The sequence below is a fragment of the Hesperophylax consimilis genome, chromosome 2 (genome assembly GCF_061612785.1).
Source record: "Hesperophylax consimilis isolate HC1 chromosome 2, BYU_Hcon_1.0, whole genome shotgun sequence".
NCBI classification, from domain to species: Eukaryota; Metazoa; Arthropoda; class Insecta; order Trichoptera; family Limnephilidae; genus Hesperophylax; species Hesperophylax consimilis.
Genome location: NC_142837.1, coordinates 43,456,928 through 43,482,748, shown reverse-complemented (window position 1 = coordinate 43,482,748; position 25,821 = coordinate 43,456,928). Strand labels below are relative to the sequence as shown.

At 33.3% G+C, this 25,821-nt stretch overlaps 1 protein-coding gene across 1 annotated transcript in view; it reads right to left on the bottom strand.

Moving 5' to 3' along the window:
* Window positions 1–25,001, bottom strand: part of LOC149426035 (uncharacterized) — a 157,245-nt gene extending 132,244 nt beyond the window's left edge. The window contains exon 1 of the mRNA XM_089642951.1: window positions 24,605–25,001. The gene's annotated coding sequence lies outside the window, so the exon portion shown is untranslated. The remainder of the gene's footprint in view (window positions 1–24,604) is intronic.
* Between the last annotated feature and the right edge of the window lie 820 nt (window positions 25,002–25,821).

The window sequence follows — 25,821 nt, the reverse complement described above, 5'->3', positions numbered from 1 at the left end:
TAGTCGATAATTATTATTGATTTTAACAGCATATTTAGCATATTTAGTCGACGTGAATTGATGTTTTTTCGTTGACGACATGCTGTTGTGTTCGGGAATGATGACAAATTACCGACATAGTCGATCATTATTATTGATTTTAACTACTATGTCGGTAATTCATCATAAGCAAACTGAGCATATTTAGTCGACGTGAATTGATGTATTTTCATTGACGACGTGCAAGTTTTATTCGGGAATGATGACGAATTACCGACATAGTCGATCATTATTACTGATTTTAGCGAAAATGTTGATAATTTATCAATAATGTATTAATAAAAAAACTGAGCATATTTGGTCGGCGTGAACTGTTTTTTTTTGTTGTTGGCGACATGCAGTTGTGTTGCAGTTGGGAATGATGACAAATTACCAACGTTGTAGATATTTTTTTATTGATTTTAACGACAATGTCGGTAATTTATCAATAATTTATTAATAAACAAATTGAGAATATTTAGCCACGCGAACTGTTTTTTTTATGTCGGCGACTTGCAGCTGTGTTCGAGAATGGTGGCAAATTAACGACACAGTCGATAATTATTATTGATTTTAACGACAATGTCGGTAATTTATTAATTAACAAAAATATTTAGCCGACGTGAATTGATGACGACAAGCAGTTGTGTTCGTGGATGATGTAAAATTACTAACATTGTCGATATTTTTTATTGATTTTAACGACAATATCGGTAATTTATCAACAATTTATTAAAAAAACAATCTGAGCATATTAGGTGACGTGAACTGTTGTTTGTTTTTTGACGACATCCAGTTGTGTTCAGGAACGGTTAAAAATTACCGACATTTTAGATAAAACTTAATCAAAGCGTATGAGAAAAACCGGTAAGCGACAAATGGGTTCTGCGGTTCACACCAAGTGATTTCTTTATTTCATATAAGTGTTATTTCAAACCTCAAAGTAATTACTTTATACGCAAATGTTATGATAATATTTTATGGAAATACACAATCAGAGTTTATATTTACATATTATGGCTTTTGTTTAAGTACAGGAACCGAAAATAATTATGAATATAACCTTACAAGGCGATGCACCACGTCGCGTAACATTTGGATCTGGCTGATAACAATAACACTCCTTATGTAAATGGCGATAAGGTTTAAATTCCTGCTAACACCAGCCTCCCGTTTTGAATTACGCAAGAAAAAAAACATCGATAAAAAGTCTGCTTCATTTTATTTTATTTTGCGAAGTTTGGGGTCAAACATTTAAATGTTTTACGACCATTTTCCAAAGAACTTAATTTGCCACATTATACAATAAAACTATAACTGAAAAGGGGTTCGCAAAAAGGAAATTTCAAACATAAGACCCCTAAGTAAGCGTTCAAAGATGGTTTGAATGTTAGAGGGAGCGAGGTAATATTGAAAAACTATAATAATTAAACGAAAATGGTGAAAATATTTAATAAAACACTACTCGTTTGAAATAGAGCAAAAATCTCTCGACAAATGCTTCAGTTGCATAGATACACTGAGAATTTTTTCAAAGGCTATAACATATTAAATAACGCAACAAAACGCGTTTTTAATAATTTTCGGAGTTTACTTTTTGAGCTTGATTTTTTTTGTGTGGAGGGAATTTCATATAATTAACATTTCGGTATAAAATGTATATTGTCTATATATGCGAGATGCTTTATTTTTTCTGAGCTTTTAAAAATACTTTAATTGCTCGATTGTATCAAAGGCCAAGATGTGTTCTAGATGTTTTGTTTTTTCATTACTACGTAGTGCTTCGCCTTAGGGATATCGGATAACATAAAAATATCATGAACATTAACCTAATTAAAAGTAAAAATTTCGGTGGTGGTCTCCGTGTAAGTCGGGTTCAACGAACTCTAGAATTGGGTTTTGCTTCAAATTTTGAATTGATTGCGGGAACAATTCGGACCAGGGATAAAGTAGGTACCAAAAGTATTCCATTTTATAATTAACTTGTGAATATTTCTTTATTTGTGTTTAAATTTTTTGGCAGATGTCGTAATTTTCCAATTTTAAACTCGAGTCATGGAGATTTTCGGGTGTCGGTATTGGATTAAGACATCCGATTTTAAATTAATTAAATTTCATATCTCTAAATAATAATACGAAAACATACAAACTGCTTACTGAATCCTAAGAATCCATCTAGATTTTACCATTAAACACATAGTTTTAGTATTTAAAAAAACAAAAACAAATAAAGACAAATCACTAAAACTACATTACCAACGCTACTCTAATTTGTAGGATAATTTGTATAGATTACGCTTAGTTCTATAATTGAGTCAATAAATATATCAATAGTACCCCCATACTTGTTGCCCAGAGCATGCATCCTATCGGTTAGTGAGTGTGTCTGATTGTTGGTTGTGTGTGTATTGCAGTAGAATGTTATATTTTGTCTTGTACTCGTAGTCGGCACGTGGAATGTAATAGTGTCAACGATGGCAGGACTAATTAAGTTGTTAATGACACTGTGTAACACAACCAGGCCTGACATAATTCTACTGTCAGACAGTGTTATTATGTTAATAATCCTATCAGATTATTGCCTACTGTCTACCTGTTCAAACAAATAAAATTTTACTATAACAAATTAGAATAAAAAACAAATTCACTATTTCACAGGTCTTTAAAGGGTAGAATCAAAAGATCAGGTGTGGCAACGATGGCAGGACTGTCAATTAAGTTGTTAATGACTCTGTGTAACACAACCAGATCTGACCTAATTCTCCTGTCAGACAGTGTTATTAGATGCAATTGATTCATCAAACTGAATCAACAAGTTTTGTAATTAGCTTCACAAATCCTACAATTATACTGTCTCGTGATTTTTCACGGGTCTGTGCTGGCATTTTCATAATGGTTACAACTCATGGGATAAAATTGTTCCGCCTAGCGCACATTAGAGATTATTCCATTTTTTGGTGAATTTTATAAAGAAACATTTCCTATTTACATACATAATAAGTAGGAAAAACAGTAAACCAACTTACTCAAACCTAAATACATAACCAACTAACTAACCATAACGCCGTTTCCCGCAGAGTGTGCAGAAAGGACAGACCGACAAACAACTCTGTCTTGGCACACACTCCTTGCCTCATTTACATTCATACATACTCTTCTGTGATTCAGTTCACTTGACTGTGACATTTCTTCCTCGAGCGTCCCCGACATCATCTTCCATTCACATTCACGTCATAATAATAATAACATAGCATTTATATAGCGCAGTTTAGTGTAATTTTACTTCAAGTGCGCTTTACTATAACAAACTTAAAAACGTTATTTAGTATTAGTGGTCATGTTCTTAAAATTATTCCTACAGTGCGCCTTACCCAATACCGATCTAATAATATAACACTAAATGTACAGTTTATAAAAAGTGATAACAAAACTTAGAATAACAATAACAGCAGAACAGGACAAAACAAGAATATTAAAACTAAAACACAATATAAAACAGGAGGCAGTTTGTGCTAAGAAATGAAACTCTTCTGAGCAGACATTTAAAAAAGGTACAACAAGGAGGCAACCGAAACCAAACAATTACCGGAAGTTTGAGAATATGGCTTATTATAAAATATTGAAAAAAAAAAGTGGTATGAATATAATCCTTACACTCCTTTCTTCGTTCATTAGCTGTACACGCGAAGCTTACATTTCTTAAACTTACTCATTACGCTTACATCAACAACAAAAAAGTAATACAAGATATTCCAACTTATAGTCGAGGGGATATTTATAGTATACGGGGTAGAGTGAGGAGGTATTTCTCCATCCTCTCCAAAAGCATTATTCATAGGAAGACGTATATTTTTGATTAAAAAACTAGTTTAAAATTCGTTACTCGAACCAATGAATAGTGGCCATATAATAATATATGACGCGGAAGTTAATGGTAGAAGTAAAGAAGTCGGGAACGCCTGACGAAGACATGGCGAGAACAAGAGAATCAAATGAAACGGGGCTATCGATTCTTCAATCCAGGCTGATCGCAATTGCCGTTGAAAGTACATACATTAGTCGACATTCTTATTCTTGAGTCTCGTCGACGGTACATACTTACGTAAGCCAAACGTCAAAAGTCATTCCACTCGAACAACGGATGGGTCGAACCATTCACTGTTCGAGTGGAATGATTTAGTCGAGAATCGAGGCCCAGGTCAAAAGTCGGAATAACATAAGAGAACGCATGAATGTGAATGAAGCAAGGAATGTGTGCAGAGACAGAATTTAGTGGCGGTCTATCCTCTCTGACTACCCCTGCGAAGAACATTTTTAGTTAGTTGGTAGAGTAAAATAACTCAAAGAAGAAGGCATGAGTTAAAAAGAAAAAAAAACATTTATCGAGGCTCGCCTTTCTTTAAACATGAACCATAAAAAATCACTCCCCAATAGCATAATAGGTGCCTTTTGCGGGGTGACGATAGCCAACCTCCAATAAGATAGGGGATCAGTACAATAAGACACATCTATTATCAAGGAACACCGCTCCACAAACAATACTTTAAAAAATCGGATAAGGCTGTATTATAGTATCAACGATTTTTTTCATAAAGGCGATGCACTATGTCGTATAATATTTTGAATCGAGCCACTATCAATAACACACCTTACGTAGATGGCGATAAGGCTTAAATTCCCGCTTCACACCATCCACCTATTTTGATTTATGCAAGAAAAAAACATGTCCAAAAAGTGCCTTTTATTTTATTTTGTGGATGTTCAGGCACAAATATTTAAATGTTTTTAGATCATTTTATAAATAACTTAATTTGCCACATTATACAATAAAACCATAACCGAAAATGGGTTCGTAAGAAGGAGATTTTGAACTTTAAAGCAGTTTTCATAGGCCTTATACATTATTTTTTTCTGGGCTTATAAAAAGACTTATCTAAAAATATTCGATTACTTCAAAGGCCAAGATGTATTCTACTCGCAGTATTTAATTAAAGCATCTGAAACATTTCAAGGCGACCAAATTTTCAAACCAAAAACACGTGATTTCAAATTGCTACGTGGTGCATCGCCTTAATAAAAATACCTGCATGGGACAAATACTACTGACCATCGCACATTCCTTCCTGAACAAAACGGGCCTAATATGAGTGAAAGTGAATTTCTAATACACCTACCTTATGCCGGTATCAGGTGCAATACAATATAATACAATACGTCAACACTGTTACCTGTACTATAGGTATTGTAACCGGATGTTTTAAAAATGACATGAACAACCTCCACCATGTGATTGCCGATTGTAATACTTTGAGCGGGCCTCATTTCATCCTTAAATGGTCGGAGAGACCATAAAACACCAGGCTATTAAATCCTCATTATTATTAGGCATCGTAAATTGCGTTATTAGAACAAATTATTATAAGCAATAATTAGTCGCTTGAAATATCCATACAAATTGAAAATATCTCCTGAGTAAAAATAAATTCCGCCGACGGGAATTGAACCCGCAACTTCTGATGTCCGGTCAGGTGCTCTGGACCCCTGAGCTACGTCGGCTTATTTCCAGTAAAAATAAAGTTGGTTGTTTATATTTCAGGCGACCAATTATTTCTTACAATAATTTGTTATCCTTTGTGCTATGCATAAAAAACTTTATCTTGTAAACATTAGTTTATCATTAAAAAAATAATGCTTTATTAGAGATCTTTTAACCTTGCAATTAGAATGTTGCTATTTTTGAGCGGTGTAATGCAATATTTTTTTAATGTGCCACCGTTTGAGAGTTCCACCGAAACTAGTTGGCATCCTAAATTTGAGGAATGTAGTGCCTCAATGGAATGGGACAGTGATAAAGGAGAATATGTATTTATTTATTAACGCGCTATTAGGCTATTACATTTAAATTGATAAATTGCTAAATTGAAGACAACAGTACAACATAATTTTTAACACAAAATACAATATACTAGTTAAGTTATTATGACACTAACTTTAAATAACCATTTAAATTTATATAGAGTAATATTTGTATATATGTATTCCCAATGTATAGGCAAATCAGAAAATATCAGCGACAACTATAAGGCTCACCCAGTCTATGTATTCTCTCCATTAGATAATATAATTGAACGCGAAGTTATTGTTGTCAAACAATATATTCCATCTAGTATGCTTCGTAGGTACATGTAGTGACAGCAAATTTATAGCGTCAGGGCAGTCAAATCTTGAATTAACAATTTTATGTAATAAAATGAAATATTTTTCGCCTTTCAGATAATTTGGATAAATCGAATTTACTTCGTAAATTTACATAATTTAGGGCAATCAATGGAATATATATTATTTTATATTATAGAAACAAACAGTACGTGATTAACAGTGATGAAACAATATACAGGAATTAGATATTTCATGTTGGGTACCTATGATATGTTTCCTTGTAATGTCTTGTACGTGTAGTATATATGTGTGTGTGTGTAATGTGTGATGAGTGTATGTGTGTGTATGCGCATTGAACAGTTTATATTATTGACATGATGCCACGTTTGAATTTGGGCAATGAATCCGAAAAAATGTTTGAGTTAAGAAAAATATCATTTAGAGTCAATGTCAATGAACACTGAATTATTAACTGTCTAGTTTGCATTAGTGTCTGGCACTTCGTAAATTTTATGGGTTTTTACGTGCCACAATAACAAATAAAAAAGATGACCTCTGTGGTAGAGCAATGAGCTCTGTGGCTTTGTAGTCAGAAGTCGCGGGTTCTGACCTCGGTGAGGTTAAAAAAATCAATTTGTAATACAACAAAGTTTACTGTAATACATCTTTTTATTTCTATTATCTCTTGGGCCGGCTAGTAGCCAATTTCAAAAAAGGAAAATGGTTTGACTGAGGATTAAACCTTCCTCCCCAGGGATTGGAGTCAATAACGCTAACACCTAAGCCAAATTTGTATTAGATCGTACCGACATTTATTTCAGAAAAATTGTGTGTTTGCATGGTGCCACCCAAAGTCGATAGAATGCACTGTCATCGACAACTATCAACTAACATCGACTATCTGCCGAGTTTCAGCTCGATCGGATGTCGGGAAGTGGATTAATTATCACTTAGAGGATTCCATTTAATTCGTTCATTCATTATTTCATTCAAAAATATTACAAAATGGACATTCAAATGGAAGGATTAAAATTATTTTAAGCGATACTAGCTGAAGGGGTTTATTATTTGGCTTTAAGGGGTAGGAAAAGAGAACGGAGTGGTTCGAAATCTAACGTAGACAGTGACCTTCCTGTCATTTTGAAGATCAAGGATGCAAAATTTCATCGATCTCGGAATAAAACTGTTGATTTGTATTGAAAACAAAGCCTTCTTTATATACATACATAAATAATAATTTATTGCAGTTGGGACTCTTTTGGCACCTTTCTTATCCTTCCCAATAGCATTCTACAATATTGAGGGTGCCATAATTTCCACTCGCTCATTTAGGACTCTTGTGCTAAGAAATAAAATATAATTTTGATGCAATCTTAAAATAAACGACTGACCCGATTGGTTACAAGGTCAAACCTTCGGAGAAAAATATCAACGCGTAGACTAGAACCAAACCTCTGAAAGATCAAAAGGTCTGATTGTAAAAATGTTTTATGGATTACTAGCTTACGTATACTCGGCGTTTCGAGGAGACTTACTCTACTTTCTATAAATATAATATGGATGTATAATATATATAAACCTTTCGGAATAAATTATCTAAATGATAGTGAAAACCGTATGAAAATCCGTTAAGTAGTTTAGAAGAACTAAGCGTAAAAACAGACAGACGTGGATAGGGATTTTTTTTATACTATTTAGAGATTACATATTTAGATTGGTCAAACAATTACTTCGGTTGTATAATATAACCTCTTGTTGAGCCTCAATTTTATTTATAACTTCACCGTTCACATAGAAGACATTAAGAAAGCCTTCAAGGCACACGTAACATTTGGGGATGATGTGTGCAGGATCCTTGTCAGAAAAGTAAGGAGTGATCTTGGGTTCTGGGAAGAAAATATACCTACCCGTATTGTGCAACATAGGAAACGCACGAGGTTGCAAATCATTGCACAACCAAGATGTTAAGCTGTTTTCTCATTCAGCAACAGTTTACAGTGAGCACGTGTTTGGCATTTATATTGGCTGTGCAGCAGTGATACGAATGACCCTATTTCTTCTGACTATGACCGAAAAATAGTAAGAACAACGTAAGAACAAACACGGAATTTTTAAATATTTAGAAACTGATTATTTAATGTATTGCTCTCTTTCTATGTAAGAGAACTCGCATTGTTGACTTCAAAAGGCGTATTTAAAAATTATTATTTCGGTTGAAAGGGTGGGATGTGAAATATTTTGTCGTCATGATTATCAAAACTGGAACTGATTAATTCAGAGATGAAATGTGTACATATTTTTTTTTGTTATTTTTGACAGATTTAGCTCTGTTTGTAGAAACATCTGAATCACTAATAATTTTAGATCTGTTTGAACATACATCTGAGTCACTAATGATTTTAAATCTGGTTGAAGATACATCTGAGTCACTAATGATTTTAGATCTGTTTGTAGATATATCTCAGACGCCAATGATTTTAGATCTGTTTGTGGATACATCTGAACCACTAATGATTTTAGATCTGTTTGTAGATACATCTGAGTCACCAATTTATCATTGGTGACTCAGACATCTGAATCACTAATGATTTTTAACAGTTTTAATTCAAAAGGTCAATTTTGATCTCTCTCTCATTCACTGAACAATATTACGTTTTGTAAGACACATAATAATATTTAAAATACGAACACTGTAAAAAAAACTACTTAATTTATATATCTAAAAAAATTAATTATTTATCAACAAAAAAATATGATTATACAAGGTGTCCGGGGCAAAAAAAAACTTCGGGAGGTCATTCTATATCATAGTAGAAGTAAAAAAAGGGGAACAATTTTTTTCGAAATTTCAAAGTTTTACGGTAGTTTTCAGGTACATAAGTTGAATTATTTGCATGGAGAAAATAATATTCTTCAGTAGAAAAATATTTTTGTATGGGAAAAAAAATAACGGAATTTCGAAAAAAGTTATTTATCTTTTTTTACTTCTACCATCATTTAGAATGATCAATCGTGAGAAAAATATTTTATAAATACTATTTATTTACACATCTTTATCAATCCTTCAATTATAGCATCCCGTGATTTTCACAGGTCTGCTCCAGTTCATTCATAAAAAGCTACGACCTACAAATGTATACAAGCAAGCACCCTTGGAGAAAATTCTACACAAATAAGCTGTATAAATTGATCCAAAGACTGATCTTTCACTAGAGAATGTATCCACATTTAAATTCAATTCGCCTGTATACAGTGTATTTGGGTTCAAACACCGAGAGAAAATACAAGGTTTTACGATAATTTTAGCCTCACATAACGTAGTATTAGGATCTATGAATAATCACACATGCGCGAGTATTTACAAATCGTCACCTTAGTGGGACAAGGTTCTAACTGAAATTTTCTTCAAAAATGGACATTAAATGCAAAAATGCTCATTTACATAACCAAAATAACTTTCAGAGCCAACTGTGTAGTAATTCCGTAAATAATAATATAACGAAGTTCTAGCATCAAGTTTTTGAAGTTTCCATTTCCATTTTGTTTGCATCTGACAGTTTTTACGAGGCGCAATGTAATTCGTCAGTTTAGTTGGATAGCGTTCTAACTTCGCCTTACCATGTTCTGAGGTGTCAAAGTTTGCAAATAATAATCTAAATTATTATTATAAGCATTAATTACTCGCCTGAAATATCCATACAAATTGAAAATATCTCACTAGTAAAAATAAATGCCGCCGACGAGAATTAAACCCGCAACTTCTGATGTTGTCAGGTGCTCTGGACTACTGAGCTACATCGACTTATTCCAAACCCGTCAAATAATTCAATATCTACAAATACTTCTAACGACAATTACTGCTTATTGTATTTTTTCACCTGTAAACTATTATATATACTGTATGAATTATTACGCCCTAGCTGGTTGCATATGGTTCCTGCACGTTTAAGTACAGGATTTTCCAATAAGAGGTGTTATTTTGATATTCAATCGTAAAATATCAATAGCTTCGTTGCTTTTGTGGCACGTAGCGCCGTCTTGTTGAAAGTAAACTTTGTCCAAATCAATACCCTCCAATTCCGGCCATAAAAAATCATTATCATCTCTAGATAGCGCAATCCGTTCACCGTAACTGTTGCTACAGCCTCATTTTCGAAAAAGTAAGGTCAAATGACTCCGCCGGACCATAAACCGCACCAAACAGTCACACGTTGAGCATAAAGAGGCTTATTACACAATAATTCTTGAGTTTTCCGAGCCCCAGATGCGACAATTTTGCTTGTTGACGAAGACACCGAGTTGGAAATGGGCCTCATCACTCAAGGTGATTTACATTTGATTCACTCAAGTGAATTTTAATAATTTCAATGCGTTGTTGAAGCGTGTGTCGTTCCATTTTTATGAATAGCGTAGTTTCTACTTGTCAAATGTCAAAAAATGACAGCTTCAAAAGTAACATCTACCGAAATAGCGGGCTGTTCAAAATAACACCTCTTATTGGAAAACCCTGTTTGTTCTCAAATGGAAACTATACGTCATATTTAAATATTTTTCTTTAAAATATAATAAGCTAAAACACTCGTGATTATACCTCAAAATCAAAAATCGGTAAATACATAATGAGAAATCGTTTTAGTAAACTTTGACACCTCATATCTCAAAACAAGGTAAAGTGAAGTTAGAACCCTGTCAGACTGAGATGGCTGTGATTAACGTTTCTGTGATAATTGGATCACGAATGTCACTGAGTTTAAAAGAGAGGCTAGAGTTGGATAGCGGGTAGCCTCGGCCGGTTTGTTGACCCGCGTGCACTGAACTGTGTTATGTCCTCAGCATGTATTTCGGAAGATAATTATTACAGGTATGGCATTAATCATACAATATAAAGGTCATATCACGCATTACGCAGAGTTCGAGGTTCGATTACCTTCGTAGTAAATGATAAATAATTATACGTGCTGGATTTTCATTGTGTAAACGGAACTACACGGATTGATTTTTATAGTAGTTGTTACAACGGGAAGTAACTTGAATTTGCAAGATGAAAATAATTTTTGTTTCTACAGAATAATAAAATATTACTCATCTTAAGGCGATGCCATACGTAGTAATGCAAAATCCTGTGTTTTTGGTTTGAAAATTTGGTCGCCTAGAAATGTTTCAGATACTTTAATTAAATACTGCGAGTAGAATACATCTTAACCTTTGAAATAATCGAGTATTTTTTGTCTTTTTATAAGCCCAGAAAAAAATAATATATAAGCTTATGAAAACTGCTTTAAAGTTCAAAATCTCCTACTTATGAACCCATTTTTGGTTATGATTTTTTTGTATAATGTGGCAAATTAAGTTATTTATAAAATGATGGAAAAAAATAAATATTTATGCCTGAACAACCAAAATAAAATAAAAGGAACTTTTTGGCCATATTTTTTTCTTGCATAAATCAAAACAGGCGGATGGTGTTAAGCGGGAATTTAAACCTTATCGCCATCTACGTAAGGGTTGTTATTGATAGAGGTTCAATTTAAAATATTACACGACGTAGTGCATCGCCTTAAGACTGGAAAACGAAAAGTTCAAATGTTCTCCGCAAATAAGTCAATGGTTGCCTTATTGATTTAGGGAGTAAAAAGTAGTAATTTATTGTCGACTAGTAAATTAATAATTACTTTTGAATATTTGACTGACACAGACCAAATATTCAACATGTTTGATATACTAGATATATGTCGACTATACAAAAAAGAAACACTAATCAAATACATTTTTCTATATCTAACAATCTGCATAAATAATAAATAAATTAAAGTTATGCGTTTGGTATGTAGGTAGTATCAGACGCAGCTGGGCGTAGATGCAATCTGCATAAGTATGTGTAAATAGTGTTGGCGACACTTTTGTGCGCTCGGTTAAATACTAATAACTCCCTTATTTCTATTATCTTTGGTTACAATAAAGAGAGCTTAGATAAAACTAGACATAATCAATAGTTGATATAATATTTATACAACATTTGCATCAGTAATTTATGCAGCCATTGTATTCCATAGATCTATGTAACTCACGACTAACCTTCGGGGATAATTACATCGCGAGATAGAAATATAATGAATTATTATTACGTACGGAAAATTAATAGCCGCCATGATTGCTTAATTAAATATTTGTATGTGTTTTTATCTGAGAAACTGCGAGAATCTGCCATCACAGCATCTCAAAGGACCGGTTTAAATCCGCTTCTAGGAATCTGTGAACGTCGGTTTATTGTTCACGCGCATAAAATGCATTAGGTTGGAAATTGCAAAGTGCAGTACCTCACCTGTTTCTACCTGGATTTCGGTAAGAAATTTAAAATTTACAGGTAAGGCTATGATACTATTAAATATAAACACTAATTTCCATTGTTGGTGCATGGGTAATGTGAAACATTCCTGCGTAATGAGGAAATATTGTTCAAGTTGAATGAACTTTTAATTTTCAAAATTAACTCGAAGTTACTATTCAATTTTTTCAATAGGCCTATTCAAGTTCTGTGAAACAACTGGCTCATGATGAAATAATATCAGAACTTGATGAAGACTCATAAAACTTTCACAGAACTTGAATAATGACTTTGATGAATTGTTCAAATTCTGTGAAACAATCCTTCCTTGGTTTTAATGTGGGGCATTTTAATGCAATGGCTCATAAGTGTCTGACTTCGGCCGTAGTCGTCACTAGACTTGTTCAACATCTGTTCTTGCCACAAGGCAGAACAGATGTTCTAGCACATCATGACAAAAGGTAGAAAGATGTGGTTTCAAAAACAGTAGATTTATTTAATTACACCGTAATAAAAAAATTTCTACACGTATCTTCCCAAATAAAAAAAAAATATTACACTGTAAATGATTAATCTGTCGTATCTTAGGTTATACTGCTTATATTTCCATTTATTATTTCATTAACTTTTCCATATATATTTATAATATTGTTATCCCTGTAGGATAACTTTCATTTTAAATTATGTCTTCATGTAGAAACGAGATCCCTGAGGCGTATTTGTGATAAAAATATTGTTTGATCGTGTGTGGAATGTGGAGATCCGCAAAGAATGCAATGCTGATGTAAGCGAAGTGAGAAAAATTAAGAAAGGGAAGCTCAGATGGTTTAGGCATGTAGAGCGAATGAACGAAGAAAGGAGTGTAACGAGATTATATGACGCAAATTTAAATGATAGAAGAAGTCTAGGACGCCCGAGAAAGACGTGGCACGATCAAGTGAATTAGATACTTCAGTCCATGTCAGGAGCTAAGACCGAGTTGTTTGGCGGTCCGTCCTCCCTGCCGACCTCTGCGGGAAACAACGTGATGGTTAGTTAGTTAACTCTTCGTTATTCTCATCTGAAAGGTGTTCGAGAACTTTGTAAAGTTCGCGATCGTGCGGAATAATCACGCTGGTAATTACCCACAAACAAAACCAGTATTTGAAAGACCAAAGAACCTTGAGAACTTTAGATTCAGGCTTCAATAAACCTTACAATATACTTTTCAATAAGCGCTTGACTCATTCAAAGGATTGGGTTGTTATGAAGTTCATTTCGACGCCCCGGAAATTCGAAACCATAAAGAATTTGCACACGAGGAAAAATTATTCTTAGCTGGGTTCCTATATTATTGTATTTTATCCTGGTATACTTTATGAGTGCCACTGGCAATTATTTGGAGGCAAAATAAGAGCCACGAACTAACATATATTTCTTGAGTTCTAATATTATAATAATATAGGTATGAAACTTTTAAAACAAAAAGCAAAAAAAAATGTCGGTAGTTATAATGAAAAACAGCTTTCCTATAAAATTTCAGTTTTTTCATATGACTTAAAAGATCACCTGGCAATGCGACATCTTATTCACTATCCGAATTAAACAAATTCCAGAATTTAGGTAAATATTACCACTTTAGTAATAATATATATCGGTCTGTCAACCTAATATTTGCTGTAAACCTGTGAAATTGTTGGTATAGTTGACAGTGTTAGTGAGGAGAAAGGCATCATCACACAAAAAATCGCATCTGCCACTGGGTTCTCCCCAATATTATGTCGGCAGAACGATATATTCTTAAAGAGGGAACTCATACCTAAATGTTAGCATCAGTTTCATTCGGGTGGCCGATGAGATATTTTATGAACTCTGGGTGTGATCTTTCGGGTCTTTTGCCAGGTACTGCTCCCGATGTAAAAGTTATATGTTGTTTTTTAAGATAATATCTATACATTTGTAGAGCCGAAACAGTAATTAAATGAAATTTCCTCGACAGAATGAATCGAAAAGTATGCTCCAAAAACTATTAAAAAAACTTTTTACTTCAGGTTATTTAATATGTAATAGGTATGAAACAAATTCACAGTGTATCTTTAAATGCAACTTTTAATGAGATTTGTGATTTTTTTTTACTAGTCGTGTTATATTAAATATTTTCACAATTTTCACTTTTTTAATAATAGCGTGTTCCCTTTTAACATATGTATTTCCTTATTCCCTTTCAAACAATCTTCTTCTTCTTCTGTTTGAACGCTTATTACGGAGTTTTTTTTATCAATCCATCTATATAAATAAAAATGTAAAAGTGTGTTTGTTCAAAATTTTAAATCTCTGAAAGTTCTTCACAGATTGCTTTGAAATTTTGAATATAACATACAAATAACCGAACAAAACGTGTTTTTAATAAAGTTAATTTGCGATTTTTTTTCTATCGAGGGAATTTCATATAATTAACTTTTTGGCATAACAAATGTATAGAAATTATCTTAAAAAATATCTTTGCTTTTTGGAACTTAAAAACTTAAAGAGTTAAAGGGAAACTTGTTATAAATCGGTACGAATTGGGAATGCGTGGGCTTAATTAACACTCAGGTAAAACAAAACTGATGGAAAATCAAGCGTTCCGTAATCACAGTAAAATCCACGGATCCAGTAAGATCACAGATTTACCGGTGTGCTTCTAAAAAACAGATGAATAATACGTTCTTCCAAGCATGGAAGAGAGATGAACGGATTTTAAACGAATGGATTTTGAGATGAACGGATCATGGCACGGAACGGATTCGGTTGAGAGGAACTCTCACCACTCCAGTTCACAAAGCGACCTGCGCATAAACATGAGCAAACTCACGTAAGTCATATAATAATATAAACATTAAGTTCGCTAGCTTAACAGTTATTTATAGTCAACGCAGTATGAAGACAATTATTATAATTGTTTTTAATTATTATTAACAGCAAATCACTGACCAAGACGGACTACTTTAAGCACAAGACAAAATAAGGTAAGACCAAAGACATTCAAATTAATAGACGAGCAAATCAGAGAAAGGGGAACAAACATATTTGCGCGGAGCGCGGGAGGGGGCATGACCGTTCGACTTTCGATGATTTGTCAATAAATAAATCTGACAGTATACAGGCATTGTGATATTACCATTCGATCTGCTTATGCCGCGCAAATTGCTAAAACAAATCCCAAATCGGGTAAACAAAAGTTCGGACTCGTTTTAAAAATTTTATATTTTGTTGCACTATTTAATTAGACACTTGTACAAATGTGTTATAATTTACCCATCGCACTCAATTCCATCGTCGCTGAAATTAAAAGTTTATTCAAAGCATTCTCCAACCCTCCTAGTGCAAAAAATATGGTCACGTGGTTTGCCTCCAGGGTATCTATTCCAGAGTCTCTACCACGAATTACTCGCTATGCACCATCTACGAACGAAAATCTCTACGACTTTTGTCACAAGTTCTATATTTATACATTCTTGAGTGTCGCGCGGTTGAAGAGATGACTGTATTGGCAACCCTGTGAATATTGCTATGTATCTGATGTGTTTGAGGTTTCTATGGAGTTAATTTGAAATGTCAAAAATAAACCGTTGCCACGTCGTTCTGTCAACGTTTTTATTTGCTACCGCATTTTTTCTGAAATGAATGGCGGTGGTGGATACATATCGAAATGCCAGAAAAATGGTTAAAACAACTTTTCAGAACTAAACGAATCCGATACCAACTTCGAAAAGCGCGCGGGAATCGATCTTTTTTTGTGTAAGGCAATTCACCAGGATGCAATGAGATTTTGACAGTTTTGCCGATCTCTACTGCTTCGACCCACTCGTTGTTTAAGTCGAATGAATTTTGACGTATGGCGTGTAGTATGTACTTTCGGTGAGACTCAAGAATAACAAACTCTACCAGTGTATGTACTTTCGGCGGAAATTGCGAGCGATCGAAACTGGGGAATAGATACCCAGGTCAGTCTCAGTCACATAATTTCAAGACGATGTTCAGATAAGGCACCTTGAAGTCTATTATTATTAACAAAAGGTTACATTGCATAAATAATTGCAAACCCTGAGGTCCTAAAAACTGTCTAGACTTCGACATTTTAAGTAGGTAATAAGAATATGGGCAATGGCGTGCTTTGTTCTATGACCAATGGATGTGCGTCTGTGTAGTGTTTCAAGTTCGGGTATTTAATGTTCATTGAATATATTATGAAAATGGCTATTTTATCACTCTAAAAAGTATAAATACGTCAAATACAAACAATTTATCGATGTACTTAATAATTTATTCCGAAAGGTATGACAGGGTAAAACAATCCAATACATTCCATATTTCAGGTATGACAGGGCAGGGCAATCCAATACATTCCATATTTCAGATATGACAGGGTAGGGCAATCTAATACATTCCATATTTCCGGTATGACAGGGCAGGGCAATCCAATACATTCCATATTTCAGATATGACAGGGTAGGGCAATCTAATACGTTCCATATTTCAGGTATGACAGGGCAGGGCAATCCAATACATTCCATATTTCAGATATGACAGGGTAGGGCAATCTAATACGTTCCATATTTCAGGTATGACAGGGCAGGGCAATCCAATACATTCCATATTTCAGATATGACAGGGTAGGGCAATCTAATACGTTCCATATTTCAGGTATGACAGGGCAGGGCAATCCAATACATTCCATATTTCAGGTATGACAGGGCAGGGCAATCCAATACATTCCATATTTCAGATATGACAGGGTAGGGCAATCTAATACGTTCCATATTTCAGGTAAGACAGGGCAGGGCAATCCAATACATTCCATATTTCAGATATGACAGGGTAGGGCAATCTAATACGTTCCATATTTCAGGTATGACAGGGCAGGGCAATCCAATACATTGCATATTTCAGATATGACAGGGTAGGGCAATCTAATACGTTCCATATTTCAGGTATGACAGGGCAGGGCAATCCAATACATTCCATATTTCAGATATGACAGGGTAGGGCAATCTAATACATTCCATATTTCACGTATGACAGGGTAGGGCAATCTAATACATTTCATATTTCACGTATGACAGGGTAGGGCAATCTAATACATTCCATATTTCAGGTATGACAGGGTAGGGCAATCCAATACATTCCATATTTCAGATATGACAGGGTAGGGCAATCTAATACATTCCATATTTCAGGTATGACAGGGCAGGGCAATCCAATACATTCCATATTTCAGATATGACAGGGTAGGGCAATCTAATACATTCCATATTTCAGGTATGACAGGGCAGGGCAATCTAATACATTCCATATTTCAGATATGACAGGGTAGGGCAATCTAATACATTCCATATTTCAGGTATGACAGGGCAGGGCAATCCAATACATTCCATATTTCAGATATGACAGGGTAGGGCAATCTAATACATTCCATATTTCAGGTATGACAGGGCAGGGCAATCCAATACATTCCATATTTCAGATATGACAGGGTAGGGCAATCTAATACATTCCATATTTCAGGTATGACAGGGTAGGGCAATCTAATACATTCCATATTTCAGGTATGACAAGGCAGGGCAATAAAATACATTCCATATTTCAGAATGATGAAATAGAAAAATATTATGGTTGTTTCACGTAATCTGTTGAACAATTCATCAAATTTCAAAGTTGAAACTAAAGTTCCGTGGAAGTTCTATTATTCTATATTGAGTTCTGTTATTATTATATGAGCCGGTAGTTTCACAATACTTGCATAATAAAAGAACTTGAATAGAACTTCCACAAATAATTTGATTACACGGAGAAAAATGACTATTGCTGATTTATTAAAATCCTCTTAAAAATGGGACGGCATGACATTTATTAATAAAGTATTAGTACATTCAGAATACATCGGAACATGCGCTTATCCTCATAAACATAATGACGAAATGCGAAAATATTACAATTTTTACGAACACGTGTTTCGACATCCTCATAACACATGTTTTACTGATAGTTTGTTAGGAAATCTGTTATAATTCATTCGTTAAAGCCGGCAATTCCGTTTTTAACAGGAGTACGAATAATTGACCAGATTTTTAATAAATTAGCAATATTTTATTTCAGTAAGTTTTCTCCGTGTATCCTTGGATTGCAGTATTCTTGGCGTAGTCTGGGCCTTGATGTTATTATTCCCAAAAAAACGGCGCTATAAAAGTGGCGGAGAAGTTGTTTGACAGAGTGCACTTCTCCCTCCAGGAATATTTCCGTGGCGCTGCAGTATTTCGGTAGGCGGAATAGTTGGCGATAAACATTATTGTAGGTAATTTATAAATTTTAATGGTTCGTTTTTCTTAGACACTGCTTTTCAGTATTTATGGAGTGCACGTAGCGCCACTGAAAATAGGATTGGGTCTACGACGAATTTTGGGGCTTTGCCTGTATACATCGACACGCACGACACGACCTACATTCCCAAAATAATTTAATTAATTCATCTAGCTCGGACCCTTGGAGACTAAGACTTGGTCAACATATCACATTTTATTGTTATATTAAAATAGTATTTTATTTTAAATTTGTAAGCTTAAGGCCAGACCGTTTTAAACAAAAGGGTAAACAGTTTTTGAAGTCAAAAAGATGCACCTATCTAGTACCTTTTCAAAAAAAATGTAGGTACAATCTAATAAACCGGTTCCACGCTCATAAAGCGAAGTTTTGTGGATGAATTCAAGAAAAAACTAGAGTTGTTTTTTATTAGTGTTCAAATCAAAAAGTTACAATAAATTTCATAATTTTGTGTGGTTCGTATAAACACACCTTTATAATTATTATTTTGTTACTCTAAAGTTCTATTTAAGGGTGCGTATAAACACGCAAGCCGAACTGCCGAAATGAACCACGACTTTTGGGAAAGGAACGAAGAAACCGAGAATGGTGCGACACGCCGGCCGCCCGCTTGCAGTTGCTTCGTTCTTTTCGTACGTGCATTACTTGTAAAAATAAAGCTGCGATTAGACTAGACAATTATTTCATAATTACAATTTTATTTTGTAATAGGATTTCTTTTTTTTTTAATTTTATAATATTTTTCTTAGATTATTATGAATAACCTCCAAAGTTTCGCGGTATGAACGTAGAACACGGTGTATAAAGAAGTGTGTCCCGTGAGTGTTTAATGTGTGTTTTCAATCAAATCTACAGTTTTGTTGCGAGATTGATGAAATTTTGCACACTTGGTCTTCAAAACAAGAGAAAAGTGATTGCCTACATCAGATTTCGAAATAACCACCCCCATCCACTTTTACAAACCCTTTAGGCTCCGTAGTAAGCTTTCAAAGATGGTTTGAAATGGAGATATGTAAATACGAATGTTAGAGGGAGCTCGCTAATATTAAAAAACGATAACAATATATAATATATATTTTTTTTAATTTGGTACATTATTTTTTACATTTTAAGTTTTCCAGTAATGTAGGCCTCACTGGGTGGCTTACCCGTGCTGAGGCCTTCATTTTATAATATGAAAATATAATCTACATAATACATTTAAAGAGAAAATAATACATTTCAAATTAAAAATATATTTAAAATTAAAAAATAATACATTGAAAATAATCTTGTGTGTTTGTGAGTGATGTGTGTTTATATTGGTTTTGTGTGTTACGTGTAGGTTTTATTTTTATTTTATGCTTTGACATTTTGGTCATATTGTCATTTTTGTTCTTTAATCCATTTTGTAATTTTGTGTGTGAATTTATTTTTATTTTCCTCAATTTTAATTTCAAGTTTTACACTGTTGAAAGCTTTTATAGAATGGTATTGGTAGTGTCTTTGTCCAAAGCTTGAATTTACTGTCGGAGTTTTTTATGTTTTCTTTGTACGCTTGTCTAACTGGTCTTAGACAACAATGGTGAAAATAACAATTAAACGAAAAATGTGAAAATATTTAATTAAACACGACTCGTTTGAAATTGAGCAACAATTTCTTAACAAATTCTTTAGTTTCATTTAAAGATACACTGTGAATTTTTTCATGCCTATAACATATTAAATAACAGAACAAAACTATTTTAAATAATTTTCAAAGCTTACTTTGCGATTTTTTTTCTATCAAGGGAATTTCATATAATTAACGTTTCGGCATGACAAATGTACAGATATTATCATAAATAACTTTTTTTACTTAAAAACTTAAAGAGTTAACGAGAAACGAGATGTTATAAATTGGGTATGCGGGGCTTAAAGAATCATTTTAGTGACGGAATTTTACACACTTGACGTTCAAAAATAAGAAAAGTACTGTCTGCATCTGATTTCAAACTCCGTGTAAAGCCCGTGCAACGACGGGAACTTCAGCTAGTATTACTATATTTATTACAGATATTGCGGTCTGTGTAAAGGTTCAGATTTGACATGGTTGGCTATTGTTTAATATAAGATAATTATTTTAAGGTAAATTGGGAGATTCAAGTTTTATTAACGGTTTCAAAATGTTCACCGTCACGGATTTTGATTTCAGAATCGTCTAATAAAAATATTGCAATAAGCAGGTGAAATAAACAACAAATCAAATCTAAATTGCTAAGCTGAATCAATTATTAATTTATAATTCAAATAGCAGGCGTGTACCCGGCATTGCTAGGGGTTATCCCCAAGAAAATAGACATATACCATCACGGACTTTGCTGTAAGCATAGACATATGAATATTAGTAGACCTGCCCTAAGTGATTAAAAGCGTATTATCCCCACTCCCCATACCGGTTCCATTGGAGCCGGCTGGGCTCGCGTATGGCCTCAAGTGAAATTTGAAAACGTGACGTCATCATTCTTGTGCGAACTATGGTCGAGGCATCATCGGTTCATTTTACGAAATAACACGGCAAAATGTTGACTTGTGCTATGAAAACTTGTAAAAATAGATGTGAAAAAGAGAATAAACCCAATTGTCGTATTACATTCCATATATAAGCATTATTTTACTTTATTTTAAGCATATTCACATCGTATAATATGAATCAGTTGTTACTATCACATCGAGAAACGTCTGGACGCGAAACACAAAGCTGGTTGGTTGCTGGGAAGTAAATTATGAACATTTATAAAAGTGTCTTAACTATATACTTAAACGAAATATTCCACTCTGAAAATATTACCGAATTTTTTTGCCGAATTTGGACTTCGCAAATTTGTTCATAACGTGGCGAGTAATTTGCGCTCCCGTGTAAAAATGTCTATTCATTCAAAAGCAGATTTTACTTTTAAGAAGTAAATGGTGATATTATAATGCGAGATGCCTATTTACTGTCAGATTGATTTATTGACGAATCACAGTCAGCTTCACTCCCTTCGTTCTTCAACAGTTGATTTTACCCCTCGCCATTATCTTCTCGTCTATTAATTCCTATGTCTGTGGCTGTAAGCCTTTTTAAGAAATACGATTCCGTATTATTTTGATGTATCTCATGAGATTTAACCAGCGTTAGAAATTTAGTGCCCGAAAAAATATTTTTTCGACTTGATTATAAAACATCGACTTTTCACTACCTTTTATGTATATAATATGGATTTATTATATATTTAAACCTTCCGGAAGAAATTTTCTCAATGATACTGAAAACCATATCAAAATCCGTTGCGTAGTTTAGAAGAACTAAACGCACAAACAGACAGATGCGGATAGCAACATTATTTTATACTATTTAGAGATTACTATTTAGTGTTCCTACAGACTATATGATAAAAATCTACATAAATATGAAGTTGATTTCATTTATGTGATATCAGCCAAGAATTCTAAACTGAAATCGGAGCTAGTAGATCTATGGTATCTCTATTTGGGGAACGTTGCGAAGCTGATGGATAAGTGGAGAAGGAAAGTTTTAATGTATTTAGTTGTTTAGGTCTGGTAATGTTAGTCTAATATTTTAAAGACAAACTTATAAAAAAAACTCTTTCTACATGAATTACTATTAAAAATAATCCATATCATTTATTTTCTGTATAAAGTATATTACTCATCTACTTTAACTTATATCATATCTACCAAACATATAATGTAACTATTTTGTACTTTCTCACTGTTATGTACTTACTACAACACGTAATACTTGTCATATAAAAAATACACAGATTTAGGAAATGAGATTAAAAGAATTTGGCATTCTGAGACTATAAAAATATTACCATTTGTTATTTCGGCTACTGGCATTATACCTAGCTCTCTCATCCAAAATTTAGGCGTTTTAGATCTGTCAAAGAATTTATATATAAAAATGCAAAAATCATGTTATGTCATTTTAAATACATGTAGGATTACGAAAGATTTTTTAAATATTTATATTGAGGGATCAGTAGGATTTATAGGTCCAGTTAGAAGTTCTACCGAGCCGAACCCTCTGATATGAAAATATCTGGAGTCGGTGAATTATTTTCCCATTTCATCTCTGGTGAGTTGACGTGTTGTTCTTGTATTTATTTTGCTTATATAATGCACTTGCATAATGTGGATTGACTAGATGATCATTTGTGGAAAAGTGTGTGGAAGGGTTTAGTTTTTCCTGTGGGGAAATTTAACCAGGACATAAAATCGAAAAAAAATACTTATAAATAACTACAATAATGTACTGTGCACTCCTCTTCCAAACACAAGCTAAGGCTTCTGTGGAAGAGTAGTATTCAAATATCTTAATATGAAGAAAAACGCAATCGTCTGCTACCAGCAAACGTAGAAACATTGATTTTTATTCACGACAATTTGCCCCGGATTGATTTTTAAATATTGAATAACGCAATACTCTATTATTAAATACACACATTTTATTATTTAAATGCGTTTTTATTTTAATTATTAGGTATTCAGTACTCGGCCGAATACCAAATATAAAAATTAAAAAATAGCCGAATATTCGCTATTAATATCTAGTTATATTACTTATTGCTTGGCAGTGAGGACAGTTCGTCATACAATTATTTGATCTGTTTGATCATGACGTATTGTCTTCCTTACCATTATTCGCTAGTCACTAATTTCTTCGCCCAGTCGCAATAACATACATATATCCAAACTTCAAACCATCTAAGAACCCCTTTCTTAATCGTTTCTGTCTTCAAAAACAACAAACCCTAATGCGTTACTATTTATAGAGTGGAAGTTAATCTCAGAATTTCATTTTTATTCAAAGGTCAAAATATCCCTTTGCCGACATATTCAATTTTCTTAGATTGATGTTTGTAAAGGTTTAATTTCAATATAAATATGCATAAATTACTTAATTAACCCAAAGTAAGAAACGAATAACCAATTTTTTGTTAGTGAATAGTTGTTTCTTGTAGTATTGTTGAAATGAAGTGTAATTTCCATAACCTGTGCACAAAAGTGAGGCAGTTGGATAATAAATACTAGTTTTTTTAAATTATTATAGCGACTATTTAAACATTGTACATACAAAATATGATATTAAATATATGTATAGTAAATTGTATTTCTTAGTCCCCCTCACTAGGTGACCTGTGCTGAGGCCGACTAAAGTTATTCATTTCTGTTTTATTAGTTTTCTATGTACTTTCCTTACAATACTGTTTAATTTGGGAATGCAATAGATCTGCATGCTATGGATAATTTATACTTTAGAATGGTGAAACGTAAATAAACAAAAATTAGTGAGACATAATGCCATAATAATATGATAAAATCTTGACTTGGTCCAATCCATGCACCGTTTTACAAGTTTACGAGCGTATAGAAAAAAAAGATAATAATATTTATAATGGATATTTTTATCACAATAAAACAAAGCTATTAATTATCTGTATTCAGATTGTACAGCATTCCTCCAAAAACACGTTTCAAGTAAAGTATTCGCAGATAATTTATTAAAGGCAATTTAATTGTCTTTATTTCACGTATAAACAAAGAAAATTATTTAAAATGATTGCACGGGTAACTTGGGGTTGAATCATAATTTTAGCGGGAAAATTTGTGTTGACATATCTTTATTAATTTCCACGTGGAAACAGCAACGATAGAATAGCATTATCAATTATTATTATAATCATTATAAACAGTGTTGTTAAATAACAATATTTTTTATAATAAAACATAACTCACCAGGAAATCGCACCGTAGTTTTAATGGCAGATTATGAAGAACATTTGAACACTTCACAGCAAATGGTTTACGTAATGCAAAAAACAGAAATTCAGTATTAGCTGAATGCTAAAATCCAATCCTCAAAGCCACAGAAGATAATAATTTGTTGACAGATCAAACGGATGTAAATACGAAATAATTTCACACTTCTCAAACAAAAACAGCAAAACAAACCGATTTTAATACCATTAATTGGTTAATTATGTATGTTTACGTATCACAATTTATCTCCGGTCAAATATTATTGACAGTTTTGTCCAAAAACACATTTATTTTGTTACACAAGTTTAGTTTTACGCTCGTCGATAATATTATGAAAAGTAAAACACGAATGGCGTACATACGTCCTGCCATCAACGCGATTCCAACTCGACTGAAGTTAGTCACGAATCGCGAAGCTCGCAAACGCTCGGCGGCAATCTCGAGAAATCATAGGCCAATCGCCTTCGTTCCAAATTCAAACAAAAGCCATAACGCGCCTGTTCAGTCTTTGGAACCAAATTTTCAGGACTATTAAAAAGCTTTCTTCTAGAATAATATTACTTATTATTATTTTTAACGGAATTTTGGTTGTTTTAAATGCGAAATGTACGGTTCGTGGTTTTGCTATGTTAATTGCTGTCGGGATGACTTTTAATATTGTTTTTATGTCGCGTTGCGTTGCATGGAACTTGGAAATAACGAGACTTTGTTATTCGTTTTTCGTTCCGTTTGGTAAGAGAAAAATTTGAAACTGAATCCATATTATAAAATAATGTTTTTTAATGGGGGATTTCCTTGTTTTTACTTTTGTTAGGAAATTACTTACTTACGTAATATTACTAAAAAAGGTCGCATAATAATAGGAATATCACCATTGTCTTGAACTCTCCTCTCTCTTGACAGATAAATATCTAATTTCTAAATGTTCGACAGCGCCTATTGATTCATTATTTAATACAGAGGTTCCCAAACTTTTTTGTGTCGTAGACCCCTTGCCATGTTTTTCTGTTTTTGGTAGACCCCCTACTTACCTGATATTGATTTTTTTGTAAATTTCTAACTGTAGTGAAGTTTAGTGTTAAAAACTTAAAGTAAAAACACATGTTCAGTTTTATACATTTATTAATTGAATTTAAATTAAAACTACTCAAATAAAATTTTGTATCTGTTATATAAAATAAACGTAACATAAA